Here is a 6,178-nt window from a genome sequence, read left to right on the forward strand (position 1 = left end):
GTTTGAACCTCAGTTTTGACAACTCATATTCTTCTTGGTATGTGTTAAAATGTCAAATTACGAGCGTTCTCAAAGGTGTAACGCCATCTATAATACCTTTTTTCTATGGCTTGCCCTGTTTATTCGTCAATTTATATGTCTTTGATTTTTTATATAAATTTAAAATCACCTGTATAAGTACAGGTTTATAAAGCCCAGGTAAACAAGCAAACAGAAACCAAAACTTCTTGCAAATTAAACAAAAGGCTGTCTTCTATAATTAAACTCGACTTATCGGCGACCACTCAACGTCGAAAAACTTAAAAGCGAGTCATTGGGAGCCTCTTGGCTAGCAAGTTAAAAAATCATTAATGCTTTCGTAAATATTCATACCTTCCAGAAACTTTGGGAGTTACCCGGGCAGAGGGCACACGGGGCGTTTTTGCGCGCTGTTTTAAAGCGCTCGTTTTATATTAAAAACATGTTGTCGCATTTAATAAAATTGAAGCAAAAAAACCTTTTCTTAAAACAAGCTTTTATTATTTGTTTACAAAATGAACTAGAATGAACAGTAAAGAATAAATTAACTGTAATAAGAAATATAAACACTTCATAAGTTAATTGTAACTTTGATGATACGAGTAATTATTAATTATTTCCGTTATGATCAGTCCCAATTTTATAAAATAAAAGAGTGTTAAATGCGTTTCCTAACAGGTGCTAACAGTATTTATTTTGACTTGTGCCGTCAAATACTTGACACTAACTGTTGTGAGAATAAGTGTGAGAGAACCTTAAGAATAATTTATTAAGTTAAAACGAATTAAAATTAAAAAAATGTATTCCGAATTTAACAAAAATCTTAAAATATAGCGGGGTGTTTCCAGTTACTGAGCCTAAAGATGTGACTGAATTAAATTAACGATGTGTCAAAACAAAACTGTGTATGATTATTTAAAAACGAATTAATGTCCCGTATGTACACTTTTAAAGGGTTTCTCAGAACGACTCGACTTAATTTTAATTTAAGTCTGCTATCGGCCCAACCCCATTGTTTTTCTTTCCAATTTTACGGTCAATTTGACGTGATTCGCTTTTTTCCTTGGTTTTTAATTAGTTTTGTGCATTGTTAGATATCATGGAGGGCTTATTAATTTTTAAAGTTTTAAAAATAGTATGCTAGCTTCATCTACCTACTCAGGACATACAGTGTGTAATTTTGATATTATCGCACACTTTAATCAAACTGAAGTTTTAGTGCTAAGAACCCATACAAGTTATTAGAAGTTTAATTCTAACTACATACTTACCAGAGCGTAATTAATTATAACCACAAAATTAAAATTTTGAAAAAAAAACCCCGACCGCAACATAGTAGACCGATTTTCATGAAACATGGCTAAGAACACTCCCGACTAGCTTTCAGACAAAAAAAAACTAAATCTAAATCGGTTCATCCGTTCGGGATCTACGATGCCACAGAGAGACACACACACAGACAGACAGACAAACAGACAGATAGACAGGCAAACACAAAGACAGACACGTCAAACTTATAACACCCCTTCGTTTTTGCGTCGGGGGTTAAAAAGTAAATTGAGCAGCAATGTATTGCGCGCACCTATTTGATATCTGGAATACACGGAAATTGACAGTTTTAGTTTTTATAGTCGGGAGTGTTCTTAGCCATGTTTCATGAAAATCGGTCCACTATGTCGGGGTCGGGGGTTTTTTCAAAATTTTAATTTTGTGGTTAGGTTTTGCTTAATATTCATAACTATCTTTTGCCAATGCTCCATACAAACTTCCACCCCCAATTTAAGGGAAGTGGGGGTTAGAAAGACACAAAAAGTAGCCTAAGGCACTTTTCATCCCTTAAGTTAGAACACGCTATCGTTATGTTTCCGCGATTTGTACAAATATCAGTCTCGACTTTAATTAAGTGACAAAAGTATAGAATAATGAACAAAGTAGCTATTTTTAACCCCCGACGCAAAAACGACGAGGTGTTATAAGTTTGACGTGTCTGTCTGTCTGTCTGTTCGTCTGTCTGTCTGTTTGTCTGTCTGTCTGTGTGTGTGTCTGTCTGTGGCATCGTAGCTCCCGAACGGATGAACTGATTTAGATTTAGTTTTTTTTGGTCTGAAAACTGAATTAGTCGGGAGTGTTCTTAGCCATGTTTCATGAAAATCGGTCTACTATGTCGCGGACGGGGGTTTTTTCAAAATTCATGTTCTATAAATTATTTAATTAGAATTATCTATAAACATGAAAAAGTATCAGGAGGTTGGTGAGTAAAAAACAAAATTAAAATCTTTTTCACATGACACAAGTAACTCAACCCCCCCACAGCCCACAGCATAATGGAGGCTGGCATTGAGGGGGCGATAAAAACGAATCCATCCGATACGGGGCACTAAATCACCACTTAATAGTCGAGGAGGCTGTAAATATGTCAACAGAGCCAATATCTTAGGATATATGTTGAGTTTTTTGGTGCACTCCGTCAGGATTTCGTCTTGGATTGTATTAAGCTAGTTAGATTTATTTGTGCGGTCTCTAAGTAACTGCCAGTAAGTATCAACGCGCTCCATTTAAATAGAAATAACTGTTTTATTTAAATTGGGATCAAATTTATTTAAAAATATTTTAAGCGGGTTACTCACGTATTAAGTCGATATAGCGTTCGACATGTCTCGGTTCAATTTCGAGAACCTTTCTCAAGAGTAGCGACCCCGCCTTTACATGTCGAGAGCGCGACGCATAGTATGTATGAGTCTCACGGGAGTTTTATAGTTAAAAATGGGATCAAATTGTTTAAATAAATATTACGCAAAAACTTTGACCTTCAGATGGCACTACTTCCAATCTTGTTTGAGATGTTACCCCTTTGTTACACTTATAAATTCGCACATAAGTGTGACAGGGAAGTAACACGTCAAACGTGGTTCGAGGTAGGCCATCTGTAAATCCATCAATGTAATGCTGTATATTTTATGTTTTTCAATAAATATAACTAAAATAAATAAATGTCACGGGAAAACTTTTCAAAAAACCATTTAAAGCATGGTGTGTGTAAGTTAGTCTATGGTTTACTGCACGTTTACTGTATGTCGGGTGTCCATGGGCGGCAGTGATCGCTTACCATCAGGCGACATGTCTGCTCGTTTGCCTCCCATAAAAACAAAAAGGTTAACCTGCTGCACTCTGGCGGCAGAACTTTGTAATATTCCCTCCTGCCTACTATATGTTGAATAAATTTACAATGATGGACACTCAGGGAACCCATTATTGGCATTTTTTTTGTCAAAAAATGTCACCATAATCGTAAAATTATACTCGTACATAACGCGACAGGCAAACTTATATTTCGTAGGCGCTCATTGGTACAAGCTCACTGTAAAATACCAACATTGCCTCAAATAAGGTAGTTAATGTTGGTGCAACTCAATTGCCACCCAGAATAGATCTTAATTCCCAAAAAATGACAAAAACACAACGAGAAACCCAATAATCAAATTTCCAACCGATTACAGGCATAAACACTTGCCGCCCCCCCAACCCCTCAACTATCGAAGGGCATTTGTCACCTTAAGGCGGGACATTTACGCGTGACACTTCGAGTATTTATTCGCATAATAATAATTCCTTGGGGAGGGAATTATGGGGGGACACCTTGAAGGTGAGGAGATAGATTAGGGGGGATACGACGGGATTTTATACTTAAATACTACAATACAATACTCTTTATTGCACACCTCACATAGTTTACAAGTAATGCACAAGAAACAAAAACAAATTAAACAGAGGTAAAAATAGGCGGTCTTATCGCTTAAGAGCGATCTCTTCCAGGAGACAACCTTTGGGTACTGGGAAATATTATGTAGTATTAAGAGGATATTTTTTGTTCAAATGTGGTATAAAATCACAATTAACATATTAAGTATAAGTTGATTTTTCGGTGTGGTGACGGGTTAAGAATTTCACCACCCCCTTTCTTTCCGTGGGTGTCATAGAAGTCGACTGTGGGATATGGGTTAAATTGTGGCGTAGGCGAGAGGCTGGCAACCTGTCAATGCAATGTCACAATTTGGATTTCTTTCAACCCCTTTTTGCAAAAAGTGGCACTGAAACTTAGTAGTTCATGTGCTCTGCCTACCCCTTTATGGGATACAGGCGTGATTATGTATTTTACTCCTACCTCTGTAAATGCGTAAGTAAGAATCTTCTTAACGTTATTTCTCCTCTTCCACTTGCGGGGCGTATCCACACTAAAGCCCGCGTCCACTGCCTCAAGATTAAGGCATTAGCGGGAATCTGCGCAAAACTGGAGCCCGACACAGTGCGGTGCGTAACGCCGCAGATACTCAAATCGCTGGATGTCGTCCAAGTTTTATATTATTTTTTGTCTTAGTAAGATTTTGAGGCAACCTACCTACTTATAGCTAGCCTGAAACGATACATGTAACATCAAGTATTTTAAATTAAAAACAAATGGCAAAAACGGAACCCTTATAGTTTCGTCATGTCCGTCTGTCCGTCTGTCCGTCTGTCCGTCTGTCCGTCTGTCACAGCCGATTTACTCGGAAACTATAAGTACTACAGTGATGAAATTTGATGGGAATATGTGTTGTATGAACCGCTACAAAATTATGACACTAAATAGTAAAAAAAAGAATTGGGGTGGGGCCCCCATACATGTAACTGAGGGATGAAAATTTTTTTTTTCGATGTACATACCCGTGTGGGGTATCAATGGAAAGGTCTTTTAAAATGATATAAAGTTTTCTAAAAAACATTTTTCTTAAAGTGAACGGTTTTTGAGATATCAGCTCTCAAAGTCGTAAAAAGTATGTCCCCCCCCCTCTATTTTTATAACTACGGGGTATAAAATTCTAAAAAAAATAGAGGTGATGCATGCTAATTAACTCTTTCAACGATTTTTGGTTTGATCAAAGTATCTCTTATAGTTTTTGAGATAGGTTGATTTAACTGTAATTTTGGTTAAGTTATTGGTTTATTATATTTGCTGCTACGGAACCCTTTGTGCGCGAGCCCGACTCGCACTTGGCCGGTTTTATTTTTAAATGCTAATAACTGTGAAAGTAGGTGTAATCTAGAAGAGTTTATGTGCCATTTTAGTCTTCCTTTGTGATCAGGAATATGTTGTTAAAATTATTCGGTTTCTTCGTGTTAACAGTTGAAGTCAGCTACAGCACATAACCGTCTAAGACATTTTGTATTAAAAAAAAGCTTATAAAATGATGTCCCGTATTACAGTATTTCGTGTTTCTTGCAAAATTGGTTCGAGTTACAACAAAACTTTCTAAAAAGAAAATATTCTCTATTAAATTCTCTACAAAATTTGTCTTGAAAGTATTCTTCTAAAGTATATACTTTTAAATTATCATGTTCAATGTACATTCCAGCGACATACATAGATCCGTGGCGGCCGTCGACAAGCCTTTGATTCTGGCCGTAGCTTAAACTCAGACCTCATGACACCGTGATTTGGGTAGAGGGTGACGGTGTGGCCTCATCTTAATGTCTATGAATCAAATACGGACGATTATAAGATCAACAATTAAATGGATAGAAATAAGAAACACAGTAAATATGCAGCCGTTTCGCGCGCGCGAACCCCCGACGCAGAAACGACGGGTGTTATAAGTTTGACGTCTCTGTCTGTCTGTCTGTTTGTCTGTCTGTCTGTGTGTGTGTATGTCTGTGGCATCGTAGCTCCCGAACGGATGAACCGATTTATATTTAGGTTTTTTTTGTCTGAAAGCTTAGTTAGTCGGGAGTGTTCTTATCTTAGCCATGTTTCATGAAAATCGGTCTACTATGTCGCAGTCGGGGGTTTTTTTGAAATTTTAATTTTGTGGTTATTCTTATATCATTCTAAAATAATTACCCCCTTATTCATAAATGTACTCTAAAAGTATCAAGCCGATAAAGTTCGTTTGTACTTTGGAAAGGGACAAACGAACTTCGGCTTGATTACTTTAGAGTACGTTTATGAATAGGAGGATTCGTCTATGTAATAATATCCTATAATATTTATGTATTTACTTACCTATAATGACGATACAAATAACCTAACCACAAAATTAAAATTTTGAAAAACCTCCGACCGCGACCTAGTGGACCGATTTTCATGAAACATGGCTAAGAACACTCCCGACTAACTCAGCTTTCA

This window comes from Leguminivora glycinivorella, chromosome 7, assembly GCF_023078275.1.
Source record: "Leguminivora glycinivorella isolate SPB_JAAS2020 chromosome 7, LegGlyc_1.1, whole genome shotgun sequence".
NCBI lineage: Eukaryota > Metazoa > Arthropoda > Insecta > Lepidoptera > Tortricidae > Leguminivora > Leguminivora glycinivorella.